This window comes from Lynx rufus, unplaced genomic scaffold, assembly GCF_022079265.1.
Source record: "Lynx rufus isolate CCGP_SWC_20201006 ecotype Redwood Valley unplaced genomic scaffold, mLynRuf1.p SCAF_17, whole genome shotgun sequence".
In the NCBI taxonomy this organism is placed as follows: Eukaryota; Metazoa; Chordata; class Mammalia; order Carnivora; family Felidae; genus Lynx; species Lynx rufus.
Window position 1 is genome coordinate 5,985,571 of NW_025814831.1, and position 20,335 is coordinate 6,005,905.

Here is a 20,335-nt window from a genome sequence, read left to right on the forward strand (position 1 = left end):
TTTGCAGCCAGGCAGCGTCCCGGGCCTCACTTGGGAACTGGACGGAGTCACCTCCCCGCCAGGAGCCTCTGTCTTCCCAGTTCCCAACAGGCCCCCGGCTGCAGGGAGGGGGCCGAACCCACTAAATGACCACGACCACCGTGCCACTTCCTACTTTGCATTCAGCCTGCGTTGCATACGCCTGGGGCTGGGGTCGCTTCGAGCCTGCCGGGCCCCATCCTTACCCCAAGTTGCTGGTTGGTTTTACCAGGTGGTTGTTTTGTTTTTTTAAGGGGTGCGTGTGCGTGTGTGTGTGTGTGTGTGTTTTAAAGAGGTGGCAGAGGGGCGCCTGGGTGGCGCAGTCGGTTAAGCGTCCGACTTCAGCCAGGTCACGATCTCGCGGTCCGGGAGTTCGAGCCCCGCGTCAGGCTCTGGGCTGATGGCTCGGAGCCTGGAGCCTGTTTCCGATTCTGTGTCTCCCTCTCTCTCTGCCCCTCCCCCGTTCATGCTCTGTCTCTCTCTGTCTTAAAAATAAATAAACGTTGGAAAAAAAAAAAAAATTTAAAGAGGTGGCAGAGGGGCAGAAAGAAGGAGAGGGAGAATCCCAAGCAGGTTCTGAGCTGTCAGCACAGAGCCCAACGTGGGCTCGAGCTCATGAATGGTGAGATGGAGACCTGAGCTGAAAACAAGAGTCGATGCTTAACCGACCGAGCCACCCACGTGCCTGGGTGTTACAAGGTTCTGATCCCACTGACAACCCAAAAACCCATCTTGGAATCAAGGAACTCTGTAGGAAGACCCAAGGTCATGGGTGTGTCTCTGTCTTAAGGGCAGATTCCTAGCCAGGATCTGAGAGAAAGTACTAGGCCTTAAATGAGGCTGGAATCTAAATCAGCTTAAAAGTTGTAAAAAAAAAAAAAAAAAAAAAATAGTACAGGGCTATTTCTGGAGTGGGGCGACGGTCTCATGATTAAGGTGAGGTGAGGAAGCCGCCTGGAGCTGCAGGGGAGTGGTAAGGGGGGGCAGACGGGATGGAGGAGACCTCCCGGGGCAGTTCCTCTGCGTGGGCGTCTTCACGACAACTTGACTTCTCGGTTGGCGGTAAAGACAGAGTTAAGTGGGACAAAGCGTGTGAAGGGCAGGGGCCGGGCCGCCTGCCTGTGCTTGTGTGGGCGTGTGGGCCCTCGGGGCTGGGACTCCGCCTGTAGAGCCCGATTCTGCCTTCACTCTGGTTGCGGAGGGAGGTGCTGTAGGGGACCCAGTGCGCGCGCCCTGCCTCTGGCGGCCCTCTGACCAGGGCTTTGTGTGGAAGCACAGAGCTAAGCTAGGAAGGGGCGAGCTCTGACCCACGGTCAGACCGTGGGTCAGGGCTCGCATTTCTGTTTATCTCCACTGCTAACCTCCTGTGTCCTTGGGTAGGTCCCCTCCACGTTGAAATACTTATTTAATGGCATCTAGGAAAAGTACCCCCCCTAAGTTACAACATGGGCCATTTCTGCTAGTTTCTACGCGGGCTTTTATCTCTAACTTACAATGGCATCCAGGGGCTCAGGACCCAGGGTGGGAAGACTGCAGGATTCGGGCTCCCTCTAACCTGCTGCTATGGGTGGGGTCATCTGGCTGTGGAGGCCCTCCTCATGGACGACAGCTGTCAGTTGGGAGCCTGGAGCTCATGAATGCCAGGGTCGGGGGCACCTGCCTTTCACCCTGTGCCCAGCCAGAACACGGGAAACGCAGGCAGCGGAAGCCGATCCGAACAGATGTGAGCGACAGTGGGTAGGCAGGCCGTTGCATGGAAGCCAGCTCGAGCCCGGGACCCAACAGGTATGTGAGCAGGTGCTGTGCTGTGGACAGGTGTGGCCGCCTGCCCTGATGAGGCCCGGCAGCTGGCGAGGGGAGCTTCGCTGGGCAGTGACAGCTGGACCGCACTGGAGCCCGTTCGGGATGGGGCTTAGCAGGCTGAAGTGGTTGGTAGAACCGCACCGGGGGTGCGGGAGGCAGGAAGCTGGGGTGACGCACGGAGGAGAGCAGAGTGGTGGGGGTTTGGAGCGGTGGGACGTCGTCTCCGGCGCACCTGGGCAGGTGGCCAGAGCCCAGCTGGTGCATCAACCCCGGGAGCACGGTCTCCCGGAGGCGTGGGGCAAGGGGATCCAACCCTCGTTCTTCGTCCAGAAAGGCTCCAGGGGCCTGTTGGCTGGGTGCCAGGTGCCTTTTGGGCATCCTGAGGGCTTGGGTGCTTTTCCTGCCACTTCACACGGGGGAATGATGTCAAGCAGCTGGTAGGTGGCAAAGCCAGAACTCAAACCCCACCCCTAGATACCAACGGGCTTTTTTTTCTCTCCTGGTTTTCAGCATTACAGATAAAGCTGGCAAGGAGTAAACTGGGTTTTTTTTTTCCTTTGGGATTGTTTTCAGGAGAACAGTTTACAGGGTCAAGGCATAGGCGCATTTTCATAAATCTTGATGTATAATTTTGGGGGGCATCCACTTCTATAACAGCCAAGAGCAGTGGACCAGGCTTACCGTTAAATATCCCCTCCCCCCACATAACCACTGCTTTACCCCTAGAAACCCCTCCTGTTCTGACCTCTGCCCTCCCTTCCCCTGCAGGTGAGCCCAGTGCAGAGTTTTGTGATTAGCCCCTTAGGGTTTTAACTGGAGCTGCACTGACCTTACACGTCACGGGGGGAGAGTGGACCTTTCCTTTTATACTGTTCAGTCTTACAATATACGGTCATGGTCGATCTTGGCACTTGACTGAGGCATCTAACGCACAATGAAGTTGTGGGTTTTTTTTTTTAACTTTTTCTTCTTTTTTCACTTTTTTAACATTTATTTATTATTGAGAGACAGACACAGAGCATGAGCAGGGGAGAGGTAGAGAGAGGGAGGAGACACTGAACCTGAAGCAGGCTCCAGGCTCTGAGCTGTCAGCACAGAGCCCGACACAGGGCTCGAACTCGCAAACTGAGAGATCATGACCTGAGCTGAAGCCGGTCGCTTAACCAACTGAGGCACCCAGGCATCCCTTAACTTTTTTTTTTAAAGTAAGCTCTAGGCCCAACGTGGGGCTTGAACTCACAACCCCGAGATCTAGAGTCGCATGCTCTTCCGACTGGGCCAGCCAGGTGCCCCCACGATGGGGTTCTATGATTTTCTCCAAAGAGATCTTGGACATATTTCATTAAGATGCCTATGTTCGATGTCTTTGTAAATGGTTGTTCTTACTTCATTTTCTTTTTTCTTTCTTTCTTTCTTTCTTTTTTTTTTAAAAGAAACCAGAGACAGCCCTCACTTAGTTTTGTTTCCTAAGTACTTTACTGCCTTCCCAAACCAGTTCTCTCACTTCATTTTCTAATTGTTATAGCTTCAGTTGTTTCGGGGGTATTTTGCATATTGATTTTTATTCCCAGCAATCTTGCCAAACTCCTGCGTGCTAGTAGCTTATCTGTTAATTCTTTGACTTTTCTATCATCTCTAAGTAATGCCAGGGTTTTTTTTCGTTTTTTGTTTTTGTTTTTTTTTTTTTTTTAGCAGTTTGGCAATTGTTTTTTTAAGTGTATTTATTTTGAGAGGGGGAGTGCAAGTGGGAGAGGGGCCACTTGAGAGAGAGGAAGAGAAAGAATCCCCCGAGGGGCAGAGAGAAAGAGGGAGAGAGAGAGAGAAGCAGGACTCACCCGAAGCAGGGCTCGAGCTCACCCCGACGCGGGGCTCGAACTCACGTGGCCTGAGCCGAAGTCAGATGCTTAACCAACTGAGCCACCCAGGTGCCCCAATGCCAGCTTATTTATTTATTTATTTTTGAGAGAGAGAGAGCACAAGCAGGGGAGAGGCAGAGAGAAGGGGGAGACAGAGGATGCGAAGCCGGCTCCACACTGACAGCAGAGAGCCCGACGTGGGGCTCGAACTCCCGAACCATGAGATCATGACCTGCACCAAAGTCGGGCGCTGAACCGACTGAGCCACCCAGGTGCCCCAAAATAATGCCAGTTCTGTGTCTTCCTTTTGAATCTTTCTGCTTTTTTCTCCCCCTTGCCGTATGGGCCTGACCAGGACCTCCAGTACCATCTGACCCGTGCTGGCAGTGGGAACAATGGGGGTCTTGGTCGTGTGTCCAGGCCCACAGGGGAACACTCGGTGCCCCGGCATTGTCTGTGATGTCATGGGGGTTTGCGATTGATCAGGGCCTTGATCAGGGCGAGGAGGTCCCTCACGAAGGGTTTTGCTAAGGGTTCTTCTCATGAACGGATCTTCGATTGTATCTGCAACCCTAGAGAGGGTGGTATGACTTCTTTTTTTCCCCCGAAGTAGATTTTGCTGAGTTTTCCGATACGGAGCCCGACTCGCGCTCCTGGGACAAACCCGGCTTGACCGTGGCGTAGTCTCCTTCTTACGTATCGCCAGCTTCAGTTCGTTCCCCGTGTGGGAATTTTGCGTCCGTGTCCACGAGTGAGACTGCCCTGTGCTTTTCTCTGTCTCATTTCCTGTATCAGGTTTTGCCGTCAAGGTTATGATTGCCTCACAGACGAACTGGAACTGGGCACTTCCCTCTTTCTCTGTGTTCCGCGTTTACCCAAGGCGGGAGCTCTTTGCTCCCTCAACGCATCTGAGAACCCCGGGTGGGGCCGTCGGGGCCGGAGTCTGCCCCGTGGGAAGGTCCGCTCCGGCTCAGCGCTCTCTTCGGGAAACCACATTCCTTCCTTCCCATCCTGTCGGACCACGCCACCTGCCCACCCTCCCTCTGCTCTGCCCCACACAGCTTGTGGCACACCTGGGCTTCCTGTCTCAGGGCTTCCGTCCACGCAGATCGCTACCAAAGACTGCCCTCCCTGGGCCCTTCACGACACTGAGACCACCGCTTTCAGCGAGCTTGGGCCCCCTTTCTCCTGGGCTCTCTGTGTCTGCCTGTTATCAAAACTGCTTTGCGTTGGGGCGCCTGGGTGGCTCAGTCAGTTGAGTCCGACTTCAGCTCGGGTCATGATCTCACGGTTCGTGGGTTCGAGCCCCGCATCAGACTCTCTGCTGTGAGCCTGGAGCCCGCTTCGGATCCTCTTTCCCCCTCTCTTTCTGCCCCTTCCCCACTCACTCTCTAAATAAATAAACAAACAAGCAAACATGTAAAAAATAGTATCTTGGGCTCCTGGGTGGCTCAGTCGGTTGAGCGTCCGACTTTGGCCCAGGTCATGATCTCACGGTTCGTGAGTTCAAGCCCCCCGTCAGGCTCTGTGCTGACAGCTCAAAGCCTGGAGCCTGCTTCAGATTCTGTGTCTCCTCTCTCTGCCCATCCCCCACTTGTGCTCTGTCTCTGAATGAATGAATGAATGAATGAATCTTGGGCGCCTGGGTGGCACCTGGGTCGGTTGAGCATCCAACTTCGGCTCAGGTCATGATCTCTCCGTCTGTGAGTTCGAGCCCCGCATCGGGCTCTGTGCTGACAGCTCAGAGCCTGGAGCCTGTTTCAGATTCTGTGTCTCCCTCTCTCTCTCTGCCCCTCCCCTGCTGGACCTCTGTCTTTCTCTCTCTTAAAAAGTAAACATTAAAAAATATTTTTTAATATCTTAAAAAAACGCTTTGCATAGAATTATTCTGTCCTCAAGTGGGTCTTCCCAGAGGGCAGGCATATGTTTCTAGTTGTTCACTTGGTCGACAGACAGGTCCAGGGGCGCCTAGGTGGCTCAGTCAGTTGACCACCTGACTCTTGCTTTCGGCTCAGGTCGTGATGTCGCGGTTTGTGAGTTCGAGCCCCGCTTCAGGCTCTGCGCTGACAGTGTGGAGCCTCCTCCGGATTCTCTCTCTCCCTCTCTCTGTCTCTCTCTTTCTCTGCCTCTTCCCCACTCTTGCTCTCTCTAAACAAATAAATAAACTTTAAAATGTCTGTATAATGGGTAGAGTTGTGGGTCCTGTGTCCTGGCTTGGGGGCCCAAGTTTTTCACTTTGCTTACTACATACATCTTACTGTGGGAACACAGAAATGTGCATTCTGTCCTCCACCTCAGTATCACACCAGTGCCTTCACGGGCCAGTGCCCGTGCCTACCCAGTGCCTTCACGGGCCATGGCGGCCACAGACCCCGCTGGGGAGTCCAGAGGCCTGGGTTCTAGTAGCCGGGCCATCAACTCACTGTGTGACCTCAGACTAGTCACTTGGCCTCTCTGGGCCTCAGTCTCCACATCTGTAACAATGCTGGGATTTGGTCATACCACTAGGGGCCTGAAGGATCCCTTTCTGTTGAGGGCCCTTGGACCTCTGCCTGGCTCAGAACCCAGAGCTCTGCAGCTTTGGACAGATGGGGGAGTGGGGCTGGGGCTGTGCTGCCTGAGCACTGGCACTCTGCAGGACATCTGGAGACCTCTGTCCTCTTTCCCGCTCGGCCTCCTCGCCTGCATCACCGGGAAGTGCGAGAGTGACACAGAGGGTGTGCTCGGATCTCCTGGTACACTGGGGCTATACCCTCGAAGTTCAGGGTTTGGGGCTGTGCTAGATGGCCCCGGGGTGGGGATGTGCCTGGCAACCTCCCTTCCTGACAGGCCCCACGGGGTCTCTGTGCTCCATGGACTGGGCGGCCAGTCCTTACAGCTGTCCTATCCCTGGCAGTGTGCCCCTCCCTGCCTGCTGGCTCTCACCCCACCCCAGTGACTTGCCCTCTCTCTAGATAAGGCACCTTTGACCTTTGCATGCCATGGACCCCTGAGGCCGACTGGAGAAGCATATGAACTCCTCAAAACAATATCTTTATTTCTATTTCTTTAAGTTTATTTATTGATTTTAGTCATCTCTGTGGCCCAACATGGGGCTCAAACTCACGACCCTGAGATCAAGCGTCACATGCTCTTCTGACTGGGCCCAGCCAGGTGTTCCCCAAGATTATTTTATTTTATTTTATTTTATTTTATTTTATTTTTTTATTTATTTTGAGAGAGAGCATGAGTGGAGGGAGAGGTAGAGAGGGAAGAGAGAGAGAGAGAGAGAGAGAGAGAGAGAGAGAGGGAAAGAGAGAGAATCCCAAGCAGGCTGACCTGAGTCAAAATCCAGAGTTGGACACTTAACCTACTGGGCCACCCAGGTGCCCTCCAAAACAGTATTTTTAAATAAGTACATGGAGGAAACCAATCATGTAGAAAAGCAATTCATAAAAGTTTTAAGTACATGTGGAATGGAGTAGTGTATTTATTAACATTAAATAGCAATACCAAAGCTGCAAGTCTAAACTTTATCATTTTGGGGGCGCCTGGGTGGCTCAGTCGGTTGAGCGTCCGACTTTGGCTCAGGTCATGATCACACAGTTTGTGGGTTCGTGCCCCACATCGGGCTCTGTGCTGACAGCTCAGAGCCTGGAACCTGCTTCAGATTCTGTGTCCCCCTCTCTCTCTGCCCTCCCACTCACACTCTGTCTCTCTCTCTCTCAAAAACAAATAAACATTAAAAAAAATTTTTTTAATAAATAAAATTTATCATTTTGAAGTAGCAGTATAAATGATATTTAGAGATTTTTGATTCAGTTGAAATGTGACTTGAGGGGCACCTGGGTGGCTCAGTCGGTTAAGCGTCCGACTTCAGCTCAGGTCACGATCTCACAGTCCGTGAGTTCGAGCCCCGTGTCGGGCTCTGGGCTGATGGCTCAGAGCCTGGAGCCCGCTTCGGATTCTGCGTCCCCCTCTCTCTCTGTCCCTCCCCTACTTGCACTCTGTCTCTCTTGCTCTCAAAAATAAACATTTAAAAAAATTTTTAAGGGGCACCTGGGTGGCTCAGTCGGTTGAGCGTCCGACTTCTGCTCAGGTCACGATCTCACAGTTCATGAGTTCGAGCCCCGCGTCGGGCTCTCTGGTGGCAGCTCAGAGCCTGGAGCCTGCTTGGGATTTGGTGTCTCCCTCTCTCTCTGCCCCTCCCTGCCCATGCTCTCTTTCCCTCTCTGTCTCTCAAAAATAAATAAATGTAAAAAAAAAAAAAAAATTTTTTTTTAAGTGATTTGAAAATACCTGGATTTCTGTTGGTGAGAAAGTCTCCGCTGAGGTTTGTGGCCCCCGTTCCTAACTGACAGGAAAGTAAATATCAGAGGTGGGTAAAAATGAGGATGTAAGTTTTTTTCTGTCCAGTTTCAGAAACCCCAGGCTCCCATCCTCTGGCCTCCCTTTCCCCAGGGTTCTCTGTGGACCCCGGGTTGAGAGCCCCTGCTCTGGGTAATACAGGTGTTCAAGAGGAACTAAGACAGAAGTGGGTGAGGTGAGGGGCAGAGAAGGAAAGTGCGGTTGACTGCGTGGGTCTCTTTAAAAGGAAGGGACCGGGCCAGTTTTGATGCTTCTGGGCCTTTGTACATGCTGTTCTTTCTGCCAGGCTTTCCCATCCCCTGCCCCATCTGCCACCTCTAACTCCAGTGTCTCCTTCAAAGCCTTCCATCTGTCCCACCCACAGCACGTGGTCCCCCTCACTCTCGCCCCCCACCCCCCAGTGTCTGCTCAGAGCATGTGCAGTGAGCTCAGGTGTTTGCATGCTAGACTGACCCCGGCAAAGGCTGGCGCCGCTCCGTCTCTGGGTCGCCAGGGCCCCGCTCAACACCGGTGCTCAGTGTTGGTTGGAATCAATTTGTGAATGAGTGAGTGCGTGAGTCAATGAATGAAAGAATGAATGATAAAGTCATGCCCCGCTGCGCTCCTTAAGTTCTTTTTTTTTTTTTTAAGGTTTATTTATTTTTGAGAAAGTGTGAGCTGGGGAGGGACAGAGAAAGAGGGAGACAGAGGATCCAAAGGGGGCCCTGGGCTGACAGCAGCGAGCCCGACGCGGGGCTCGAACCCACGAACCGCGAGATCATGACCTGAGCGGAAGTCAGACACTCAACCGACTGAGCCCCCCAGGCGCCCCTGGGTTCTTTAAGCCCTTGCCAGCAGCAGGAGCACCTTGCCGGGCTCCCATTTCAGAGAGGACTGCTTGCAGCAATGTGTTACCTTCCTCATATCTTTTGGAAAAAAAAAAAAATTATTTTTTTTTAAAAGCAGATTAAAACAATGCGTAACAGCGATGGAATATTATTTGGCCATAAAAAGGAATGAAGTATTGATTCATGCTACAGTATAGAGGAACCTTGACCACATGATGCCCGGTGAGAGATGCCAGCCACAGAAGGCCACAGGTTAGGTGATCCCATTTATATGAAAAGTCCGGAATTAGCAAGTCTAAAGAGACAGCAGATTAACTGAGCTAAATCCTCATCTCTCAGCTGCAGGCAGTCACTGGATCGTTTCTAAAGGCAAAAAAATCAGCAACTGTCAGCATAAGCCTGTCACACGTGTAAAGATGAGAGCCAGAAAAAACATTTAGAAGAGTGCAATGTCTGCTTCTGAGGGGGAGAACCCAGGCTGGGCGGAGCAGGAACAGGGGACTGCTGTTTGCCATTCCAAGCCTTAGAGTTCTAGTTGTTCTTTAAAAATGTGTACCTATTATTTATTGGAAATGAAAGCTAAAGCAAGAAGAGAGGAAGAAAATGGAGAAATGGAGGATCAGAGGGGTGAAGTCACTTGCCCGCTGTCACACAGGATTCAGAGCTGAGCCTCTCTGAGTTCCGGCTCACTATGGAGGGGGGGCCCCGCGGCCCCACTGGCCTGATGGTGGGGGCGGGCGGCAGGCTGTCTGCACAGAGGGACCAGCCTCTGATGAAGCAGGCTATTTTCACTCTCAGATGTTGCTGAAGTGAGAGGCATTCATGTCAACAAGCCTTTTTGAAATCAAAAGGCCCTTTTCACAATCTGACCTTGCAGGCTGGGTGCTGGGGGTTCCATGTCCACCAAAGCCCCAGCTCGATGCCAGCAAATCAGCAGAGTAGTCCCTCAGTAGGCTGCACTTTTTTGCGAGCCCACTGATAAGCTGTTCTTTGAGGGCAGCCATAAATGTGTCAGGCAGAGGGGCTGGATTTGAATTCATGTCTCGGCATGTGCTTGTCCTCAGGACTCGGTCGGGGCCGGTGCTCAGCAAGATTCGGTCTGGAAAGTAGGCATGGGCCCTGACAATGTGATGGAGGCAGGCCTGGGTGGATCCAGGAGACAGCAGCACGTGCAAAGGCCCGGGGGCCTTGGTGTGGGAGCTGACATGGGTCAGTGTAGTTGGAGAAGGGGTTGGGGGTGGCAGTTGAAGAGATGGGGTTGAGGGGACAGCAGGGCTTTGAGGGCCCTTCAAGGTGCCCATGCAGTCACTGGACAGTAGTGGAGGCTCGTGCGTGTCCTGAGCACACACCCGCACTCACCTCCCCCAAGTCCTCTTCCCTTTTCAGTCTACTCCAGGCCCAGACCCTCCCTTAGAGGGACTGTCCATCAGTTTTCCCCAGCAGAGACCCCAGGCCCAGGCTGCCTGGCAAAGCGGGTGTCCATAGCCAGCCAGTCCCGCCCCTGACCAGTGCAGCTGAGGAACCCTGGGCCAGCCATTCCGTTTCTTGGCCTTCCCTGACTCCCCAGGAAGAGGGGACCCCAGTTCCTCACTTCCAGGGCTATCACATAACTGAATGTCAGTCAGCCAGCCCTACGACAGTGCCTGGCGTGGGGCCTGGGACTCAGATGATGGGATGTTAGTTCCTTAGCCGTCATCTCTCTCCTTGGTTCACATCAACACAGGGGCATCAATACAGGGGCTAAGTGCCTACTATGTACCTACTATGTACTATGTACCCCTGCTTGGGGCAGGGAGATACAGAGATGAAAGATCATGGGGTGCAGACAGCAGGCCAGCCGCCCAGGGCAGGGTGGTCCGTGCACGGAAAAAGGAAGACCCTAGGATCTGCACAAACCCCCAACGGAACCTTAACCCTGTGCCAGCCCGGGTCTGGAAAGATCAGCCAAAGAAAGCCAGGAGGAGTGGGGGGAAGGGCAGGCTAAGCAGAGGACACAGGCTGGGTCTAAGGTCTGGGGTTGGAGGGAGCAGGTGGCAGAGGGCCAGGGTAGCTGGAGTGAAAGCTGGAGGGAAATTCAAGGCCAGAGGAGTGACCCTGAGGCCGCAGGGCCCAGATCCGCAGAGTCTGGGGCCTGACAAGGATTCGTGCCTTTATCCCCCAAAAAGCGACTCTGGGGTTTGAAAACTTTGCTCCAGCCGCTGGGTGGGGAAGGGAGGCGGGAGCACCGGCTCCAAAGCGCTGGAGCGGCGAGGCCCCCAGCGGCTCAGCTCTGCTCTCCCAGCACCGATGTGGGCGGACCCATCAGCCCCGCCGCCCCGCCCACAGCCCGGCGGCGAGACCCCGCCTCCCCCGCTGGTTGGTCGGGACGGGGACACCTGATCCGGGGCAGCCAATCGTCGCGCTGGGTTCTAGAGCCGCCCGCGTCGACCCGGCGGCGGCGCAGCTAGCCGCGGACCGAAGCGCCAGCAGGGGGCGGCACAGGGCGCGCCGGGCCACCGGAGCGCACCAATTCCGAATGCCCGGCGGGTCGGCGATCAGCAATCCTGGGATGTCCACTTGGCTGAATGACCAGTTCCTACGGACTTCCTGTGACGTGTGTTCTCCGAGGCCATCCGGCGTCCCCGGGCCGCGATCGTTTCTCGTAGGGTCTGGCACGTAGTCCCCGCCCCACCCGTTCCCTGAGAAGCCTCAGCTCTTGGCCTCTGAGGGTCGCGAGGCCTGCAGGGGGCCGTTGGAATTACGAGTCCCTTCTCCTCCCGCGTAACGCTCCACCCCCTTTGTGAGGTCCCGACCTGCATGCCGCTTCCTCCAGGAAGCCTTCCCTGCTGCCCGGGCCCTGGACTCTCCGGCATTCCAGGGCCCCCTCGCTACTCTCCCGGCCTGGAAGTATCGTTCTCTGGGGACGTTTCTCCCAGAGGGCTCTTCCTGGACAGGGGCCCCTCCCTAGCTGCAGCCCCAGGCTCCTTGGGGGCCCATCAGGGCTAGGTAAAGGGCGGAAGTCGGCCAGGACCACCTCTCCTCGCTTACTCTCGAGCGCCTGGGGGGGGGGGGGTGGTAGATGCAGCTGGAGAAGCCCCTGGCGATGCCGGCGGCCCCTTGTGAGGTGTGCAGGCTGGGAGACAGGGATGCGCCCCCTGGCCTCTCCGACCCGCGGGGCACCCTTGAGCGGCCTGCACCCTTCAGGCAGTGGCAGGGGGAGGGAGATGCTCCTTAGCCTCCAAGGGGGGACCCTCGGCACCCAGGGTTCAACCCACGGAAATAGCATGCATGTTAGCGCCCAGAAGAAGCCAACGCGCCAGGACGCGGGCAGAGCGCAGCTTCGGGAAAACAGACTCTCCTGGGGGGTAGCATGTCCTGCTGCGGAGGCCGCTCGCCCCCGTGGCAGCAAGGGCTTTGCCAAAGCCTGGGACGCCAAATCGGACCTTACTGATTTGTCCCGGATGGCCTCAGGCGCTGTCGAAGGGCAGCCCAAAAGGCACCAAAGGGTGTGCAGTGAAAAGTTTGCCCCGGTTATCTTATCCTTTAGTGTATTTGTATGTTATTCCTTGTTTTACATTTTTTTATTATTTTTTTTTAACTTTTATTTATTTTGAGAGAGAGAGAGAGCATGAGCAGGGGAGGGGCAGAGAGAGGGAGAGAGAATCCCAAGCAGGCTGCATGTTGTCAGGGCAGAACCCCATGCGGGGCTCCAACTCACCAACCCTGACATCATGGCCTGAGCTGAACTCGAGTCCCACGCTTAACAGATTGAGCCAGCCAGGCACTCCTTATTCCTTTCTTCTTCTGACCAGACCAGTTACTGACTTAGCTATTTAAAATTAAAAATAGATATATACCTAGTGGATTTATTTTATTTTACTTTTCAATGTTTATTTATTTTTGAGAGAGAGACAGAGTGTGAGCAGGGAGGGCAGGGAGAGGGAGACACAGAATCTGAAGCAGGCTCCAGGCTCTGAGCCGTCAGCACAGAGCTGGATGTGGGGCTCGAGCCCACAAATGATGAGACCATGACCTGAGCCGAAGTCGATGCTTAACCGGCTGAGCCACCCATATTCATCATTATAATGTGCTCCTCTTGGGGCACGTGGGTGGTTCAGTTGGTTAAGCATCTGACTTCAGCTCAGGTCATGATCTCAGGGTTTGTGAGTTCTAGCCCCGCATCAGGCTCTCTGCTGCCAGCACAGAGCCTTCTTCGGATCCTCTGTCTCCCTCCCTCTCTGCTGCTCCTTCCCTGTTCGTGCTCTGCCTCAAGAATAGAGAAGCATTTAAGAAAATTAAAGCGCTCCTCTTGACTTCAAACAATGTTTTGCCTTGAACTTGACCCCTGCTTTCTGTTTGTTGACATTGCCTGTTACCCCTTGCACCATCCTTGTATTTTCGTTCTGAGTCTTCTTGTTTGGGGAGTGTCTCTTGCCTCCAGCTTAAGGCTGAATGTGAACCATCTGCCAGGCATTTCCTTTTACAGATGAGTTAACCCACTTGCATATATCAATGTGACAAATCTATCTCAGTCCCAATTAAGTCAATTTATTTGATGCTTTCTATTTTTGTAGGTTATAAAATATTTGCTTAATTTGGGGACAAGCGTTTCTTTTGGCGTCTTGGAAATTTGGTAGCTGCGTACCTATGGTTACCTTTATAATTTTATATAACACACTTCATCCTTCATTTCCCCGAAGATTATCTATTGACTCCCAAGTATGAGTAATGACATGATGATGTTTTTTCTTCTTTCTTCCTCCTTCCTTCCACAATCCTTATTGCAATACAATCTTAAGTGGAAACCAACATCATATATTCCATATATACAGCTTCGGTCCTAAGATGTCACAATTTTCAGATGCTCCCTTGGTGTAGTAACAGCTTTTTGAATGAAAATAAAGCTCGGTCCCATCCCACATTCCCTACAGAGGGCCAACAGTGGCCATGCTTGAGATGGAATTCAAGGGCATCTTGATTTTCTTCTCTCTGAGCCCCGTGTCCCTACGTCCCTGCCTAGGCCACCCGACAGATCCTTGTCCTCCCTGCCTCCGCTTGGAGGAGGCGTCTGGGGCCCTGACCAGGGGTCACAGCCATGAGTGTCTCAGCGGAGCCACCCACTGCTGGAGGGGCCTGGGGTGTGTCCCGGATTTCAGGTGGCCCAAAGCTCTGTGCCTAGGCAGATGACGTCAGATCCATCCCGCCCTAATGCTCCTCTTTTCTGATCCAGGCATCGCTGGCTGACACCGGCTCAAAAGCAGATCACGTTTGGCATCATCTTATTAAAGCATTCTGGACCTTTCTCAGGACCCCAGAGTTCCGGGAAGAACCCAACATTCCCTGGTGCCAGCCTGTGGCTGTGCCAGTCACATCCGCCCTGCTGAGCCTCCTCTAGCTCCTATGTACCAGCCCAACCTGGGCACCCCTATCCTGACCACACCTTGTACTCTCCTCTCTCCAGCCCTTTGCTCCTGTTGTTTCTTCCACCTGGGCTGCTGTCCCTCCAGTTTTTGCTGGTCGAAACCTCATCCATCCTTAAGGCTCAGCCTGCGCACGCGTCCTGTGGCTATCAGGCCCCTCCTTCTCTGGCTCCTCGTAGCCTGGCCACGGTAGCCGGCCCTGGTGCGCTCCGGAAGCTCACGCTCGTCCTCTGACTCACTTCTCCGTCTCCCCTCCCAGAGCTGGGGTGGCCACAGAACTTTCTGGGAAGAGCTTCGGAGTCAGACAAGACCGGCTTCCGCGGAGCTGCAGTCTCGGTGGTTGTGAAACGGGGGTATTGATGATCATTCGCCACCGTGAGGAAGCGTGGAGGGAGCTGCCACCCGGAGCCCGGGCACCCGTCCCGGCGCTGCCCTGTGCTTGGCCCTGGGGACACAGCAGTGGAGACAGCCCTGCCTGCCAGCATGGAAGCGGCTTGAGCTAACATTAGTACTAGCGGTCTGTTATTATAGCAGCTTTATTGGTGTATTTACGTTAAAGTACAAAATCTTGGGGTGCCTGGGTGGCTCCGTCGGTTGAGCGTCCGCCTTCGGCTCAGGTCACGATCTCTCAGTTCGTGAGTTCGAACCTTGTGTCGGGCTCTGTGCTGACAGCTCAGAGCCTAGAGCCTCTTTGGATTCTGTGTCTCCCTCTCTCTCCGCCCCTCCCTGCTCGCTGTCTGTCTCTCTCAAAAATCAATAAACATTAAAAAAAATTAAAGTACAGAATCTTTGTGAGTGACCAGATGAATGTTCCCATATGTCCACACTGTGGCTCCGTGCGGATCGAGTCATAGCACCTTCCAGTCCCCCAGGAGCCTCCACCGAGGGCAGCTACTGTTTTGACCTCTACCTCTACAGATTAGTTTTTTAATCTAAATGGAATCATGCAGTATGTGGTCTCTTGGATCTAGCTTGTTTGGCTCAACATCACTATATATTATTATCTATATGTTGTAATAACAGTATGTCCATGTCCCTCCCCCTGAGGCCTGACACGTGGCAAATGGTTGCTTAATAGAGTCCTGGTTGAGGGAACTTGACCCGTTGAGCGTTTATCTCGTACACTAGAACCAAATCCATTGTTGGAAAAGGCACACGAGATAGAAGTTGGGACAGCAGAGTTCATTTTACAAGGAGTGCCTTTTACAGGCCACTGATATCTGTGGTTTGGCCTGGCTGTTTATAAATGCCCCTGGCAGCCTCCTGAGGTCATCTCGGGCTGGTGGCTGTGATCTGCCCTTAAGGTCACTGGGCCTGGCCCTCCTCTCCTCCCTGGCCCATCCTGGAGAAGTGCCTGCTCCTTGCCTAGGCTTGGCATCTCTACCTGTCAGGGGCTCTCGTCCTCTGTGGTCCAGAGCGGGCACCCAGGAGGCAAGACACGCGAGGGGCCCCTGGGTTTGATCTCGGAGGAAAAAAACATCCACTCGTCCTGCTCCAAGGCCCCCAAGTAGAAATCTCTGGGTTGATGGCAGCCCAGAGGCTCATAGGGGGTGGATTCCCAACGGTCCCCATGTCACTCCTGGAGGGACAGGCCATGGCGCTCTTCCCAGCATCTATTCCACAGCTGGAAAACCAAGGCTCCGAGGGCAGGCTGAGTCTTTATTCGGTTGGTGGGTGAGGAATACACTCGGTCTGCACCTATTATGTGCCTACTGTGTGCCCTGTGTTGGCACTGAAAACCCAGAGGTAAGACAACCTGTCTCGGCCGAGGGGAGCCACGCTCAGGAGAAGTCTGGGAAAGCTTCAGCTTTGAAGCATGGGACCTCTGCTGGGCCCAGGTAAGGGCACTCCAGGCAGAGGAACTTCCCAAGCAAAGGCATCCCCGTGTGAAAGGTACTGGGCTACACTGGTGAGCAGAGCATTCAGGACAGAGGTTCGGCTCAAGCCGGTCAAAGACCCTGCTTGGGGGTGGTGATGGTGAATGCTGAGGTTCCTTTTGGGGCAGGTGCAGGACCGCAGCTCTAGGCTCTCCCTCCCGCCCTCTGTGTGACCCTGTGTGCCCCACAATACACCCTTCTCTGTGGCAGATGGATGAACGGGGGGTGGTGTGCAATGAGCCAGTGAGTGTTGTTTAAAAGCAGTCGGGGTCAGGTAGGCAGACGGGGTTGAATGAGTCAGGCCCCTAGGGCCCCGAGGTGATTTTTTTTTAAGTTTACTTATTTATTTTTGAGAGAGAGAGCACGTGAGCGGGGAAGGAGTGGGAAGTGAGAGGGAGAGAGAGAATCCCAAGCCGGCTCTACGCGGTCAGGACAGAGCCCGATGCGGGGCTCGAACCCGTGAACCTCGAGATCACAACCTGAGCCAAAGTCAGACGCTTAACCAACTGAGCCACGCAGGCACCCGTCATGAGGTAATTACCTCAGCACAAGGATTAGTCCTGGGCATGCTATTTGTTCTTGCCTCCTGGAGCGGGCCCTTCCTGCACTCCACTCTCCAGGGCAGCCAGTCTCTGGTTCAATCAGTGACCAACAGGCTGGATGTACCTGTCTCTTTCAAGGTCTCAGTTGCAATCCCCTGTTTGCCTTTGCTCTTTGCAGAGGTGTAAGTGTCACTGACCCAACCCCCTGCCAAGCTGGCCCACCCAGGAAGAAATGTTCGAGGAGGATCCACTCTTGGATGGATTTGTTTTACAGGACTTTTTTCTTTGTGTGTTTTTTAAAATTTACATCCGAGTTAGTTAGCATATGGTGCAATAATGATTTCAGGAGTAGATTCCAGTGATTCATCCCCTACGTGTAACACCCAGGGCTCATCCCGACAAGTGTCCTCCTTAATGCCCCTTGCCCTTTTAGACCATCCCCCCACCCCCACCCACAACCCCTCCAGCAACCCTCAGTTTGTTCTCTGTATTTAAGAGTCTCTTCTGTTTTGTCCCCCTCCTTGTTTTTATATTATTTTTGCTTCCCTTCCCTTATGTTTATCTGTTTTGTATCTTAAATTCCTCATATGACTGAAATCATATGATATTTGTCTGACTAATTTCGCTTAGCATAATACTTTCTAGTTTCACCCACCTAGTTGCAAATGGCAAGATTTCATTCTGATTGCCGAGTAATACTCCATTGTGTGTGTGTGTGTGTGTGTGTGTGTGTGTGTGTGAGATACACACACCACATCTTTATCCATTCATCCATCGATGGACATTTGGGCTCTTGCCATACTTGGGCTATTGTTGTTCGTGCTGCTATAAATATGGGGGTGCATGTGCCCCTTCGAAACAGCACACCTGTATCCCGTGGATAAATGCCTAGGAGTGCCATTGCTGGGTGGTAGGGTAGTTCTATTTTTAGTTTTTTGAGGACCCTCCGTACTGTTTTCCAGAGTGGCTGCACCAGTTTGCGTTCCCACCAACAACGCAAAAGAGATCCTCTCTCTCCGCATCCTCGCCAACATCTGTTGTTGCCTGAGTTCATGTGAGCCATTCTGACAGGTGTGAGGTGGTATCTCCTTGTGGTTTTGATTTGTATTTCCCTGATGATGTTTTTCAGGACTTCTATTTTGATTTTTTTATTAAAACATTTTTTTAAACATTTATTTGTTCTTGAGAGACAGAGGCAGAGCATGAACAGGGGACATAGAGAGAGAGAGAGAGAAAATGAGAATGAATTGAATCCAAAGCAGGCTCCAGGCTCTGAGCTGTTTGTCAGCCCAGAGCCCCACGCTGGACCTGAACGCACCAACCGCGAGATCACAACCTGCGCGGAAGTCTGACGCCCGACCGACTGAGCCGCCCAGGCGCCTCTTTTCCAGGACTTTTAATGGTCCTCCCTTGTGGCCGCACCTCATGTCCACATCCCCTTCCACCTCCCAGCCCCTAGACACCCTCCCAAGCCTCGTGCGAGGGCTGTTCCCCACCCAGGAACACAGCGTCTGGCTCCTTCCCCCCGCAGGCCTTTCCTCTGCTGGGCATCTCTTTTCCCTTTTTCTCTCCGGTCAGGAACTCTCTCTTCCCTGTCCTTAGAGGCCCGAACCCACGAATCCACCCACACCTTCCGATTTCGCCCGACCCCAACCCCAAGCCATGGCACGGCCTCAGACACCGGCAAGCAATTCTCCCCTCTACCGCCCCCACCACCCGCATGGGTGCACAGCGCCCTGACTGTGTCCCAGGGTGGGGACGGGGCGGGGAGGTGGGTGTTGCCCCCACTCTAGCGGACCTACGGACTGGCGGAAAAGAGGTTAAAATAAGAATTTCAAAAGCCAGAATCTCTCTGCCCCTCCTTTGGCCTCGCGGCCGCCGGGGGGTGGGATGGGGGCCCCTGAGCACCGCTGCGGTTCCCTCCGGCTACGGGCACGTCAGGGCCCCAGGAGAGCCCCAGGGGCGGAAAGAGGGGTAGGTTCCTGGGCCTCGCAACGCTTCTGGGTCAAACCGCTTCGCAAAGGCCCGGGGGCGGTCTCCACCCCGGTGCAGGAGGCAGCGCTGACGGACCTCCTGCCGGCAGGGGGCGCGGTGCAGGAATCGGAGGAGGGCGAGTCTCCGGGATGCTCGCCCCGAGGGAGGGGGACGCTAATTTTAAAACATGAATTAGGTATCTTTTATTTTTTTTTAATGATCCACGCTTGTGAAACAGAGCAGAGCAGCTTGTAAAACAACCACCCTGACCTCACGGCCTCACCTTCAGGAAGTAACCCCTGCCTCGGGGTTGGGCGCATCCTTCCAGGTTTTCTCCAGAGCATTTATTTGCTGAGACACAACGAAGGCTCACACAGATATCACCACACTGGCAGACGTGTATACACACACACACACACACACACACATACACCCCATGGGAACACTTGGATCCCTAAAGAGACTGGTCAGAATAGTTCATGCTGTGGGTGTATTTATGCAGACACGTCTCCAGTGATGAATCGACACACACACACAGTGTATTTTTGCAGGTTTCCCGGCTCTCCTCCTGCCACGCCATCGACAGGCATTCCACATTTCCATCCCATCTTTCACGCTGTGGGCGACGAGCCTGCTGAAGCTGCAAAACGCAAGGCGGCTGATGACACATTGCCAGGGCTGTTTGGTGGGGGCGATGGGGTGTCCTGGGCGTGGGCGTGGGATACACTCACGCCTTGGGATTCAGGAAGATGTGAGGATGCGAGGGCAAAGCCGTCCAGGGGAGAAGTCAGAGATCAGCGGCTCGCAGAGGCTGGCCCTTGACCTTGGTAAGGGACATACCTGAGGCCTTTGGGGCTCTCCGGATTTGTGTCAGCCACACACATTGATTATCCCCTGCAAATGCAATCACGTTGAACTGAGACCCCTAAGGAGAGGCCTTTCCCATGTCCAGGGTCATCTGAACAGGTGGGGCCCCACCCACTCTGCCTGAAATCCCACATTACCCTCCACTCTGTTGAGTTCCAGGGGGTTTTCCTCTTCAAACCCACTCTACTCCAAGGGGGCCGTGACCCGAACCCCAACAGGGTCCATGCGTGGGGCTGAGTGGTTGACACTGACTTCCACGGTGAGTTGGTGCATCGGGTGGGGGGACCCCGGCGTCTTCCTGCCTCCCTGCCAGCATTTCAACCGTCAGCCTCCTCTGTCCCCGGACCAGCTCCACGGACCTCAGCGTGGAAAGCGTTTCCACTGGGTGGGGCCGACAGCACCCCACACACCATCTGAACGGGTCCCTGCAGACCGTCGGGTCCGGGAGCCCGCCCTGTGGAGGTGAATCCTGACGAGGCCCACGGACGGGTGGCAGGAGGGGACGGAGTCTGCAGTGTGCCAACCCCAGGCCGCTCCAGCGCCTGGCTGCCACACTGTTACACCTGGGCCTGGGCTGGGGAGCCAGCCCTGGAAACCATGAACATTCTAGAGCTTGGATCTGGAAGCCCCAGCTCCGTGGACATCCATATCCTGGAGGAATGCTCATGAGCCAGACAGGCTTCTAACTGGGCCTGTGTCGTCCACGGTGAAACGGGACAGTGAGGACTCCCAGCTCACAGAAGGACAAGAATTGTCACTGTTAACCCAGGGTGGCCCCGGCCTGGATCTGGAGGAGGGCTTGACTTCTGGCTTGGAGCTGATGCC

At 54.1% G+C, this 20,335-nt stretch overlaps 1 protein-coding gene and 1 long non-coding RNA gene across 2 annotated transcripts in view; one reads left to right on the forward strand and one right to left on the reverse strand.

The window, feature by feature from the left end:
• The window catches only part of DEGS2 (delta 4-desaturase, sphingolipid 2), a 71,432-nt gene that overhangs the window by 16,088 nt on the left and 35,009 nt on the right, over positions 1 to 20,335 (forward strand). The gene's annotated exons all lie outside the window — the stretch shown is intronic.
• Positions 3,084 to 18,982, reverse strand: LOC124512529 (uncharacterized). The gene is made up of 3 exons (XR_006962141.1): positions 18,902 to 18,982; positions 14,278 to 14,281; positions 3,084 to 3,094 (listed from the first exon to the last, which is right to left on the reverse strand). It is a non-coding gene; the product is annotated as an uncharacterized LOC124512529 (long non-coding RNA).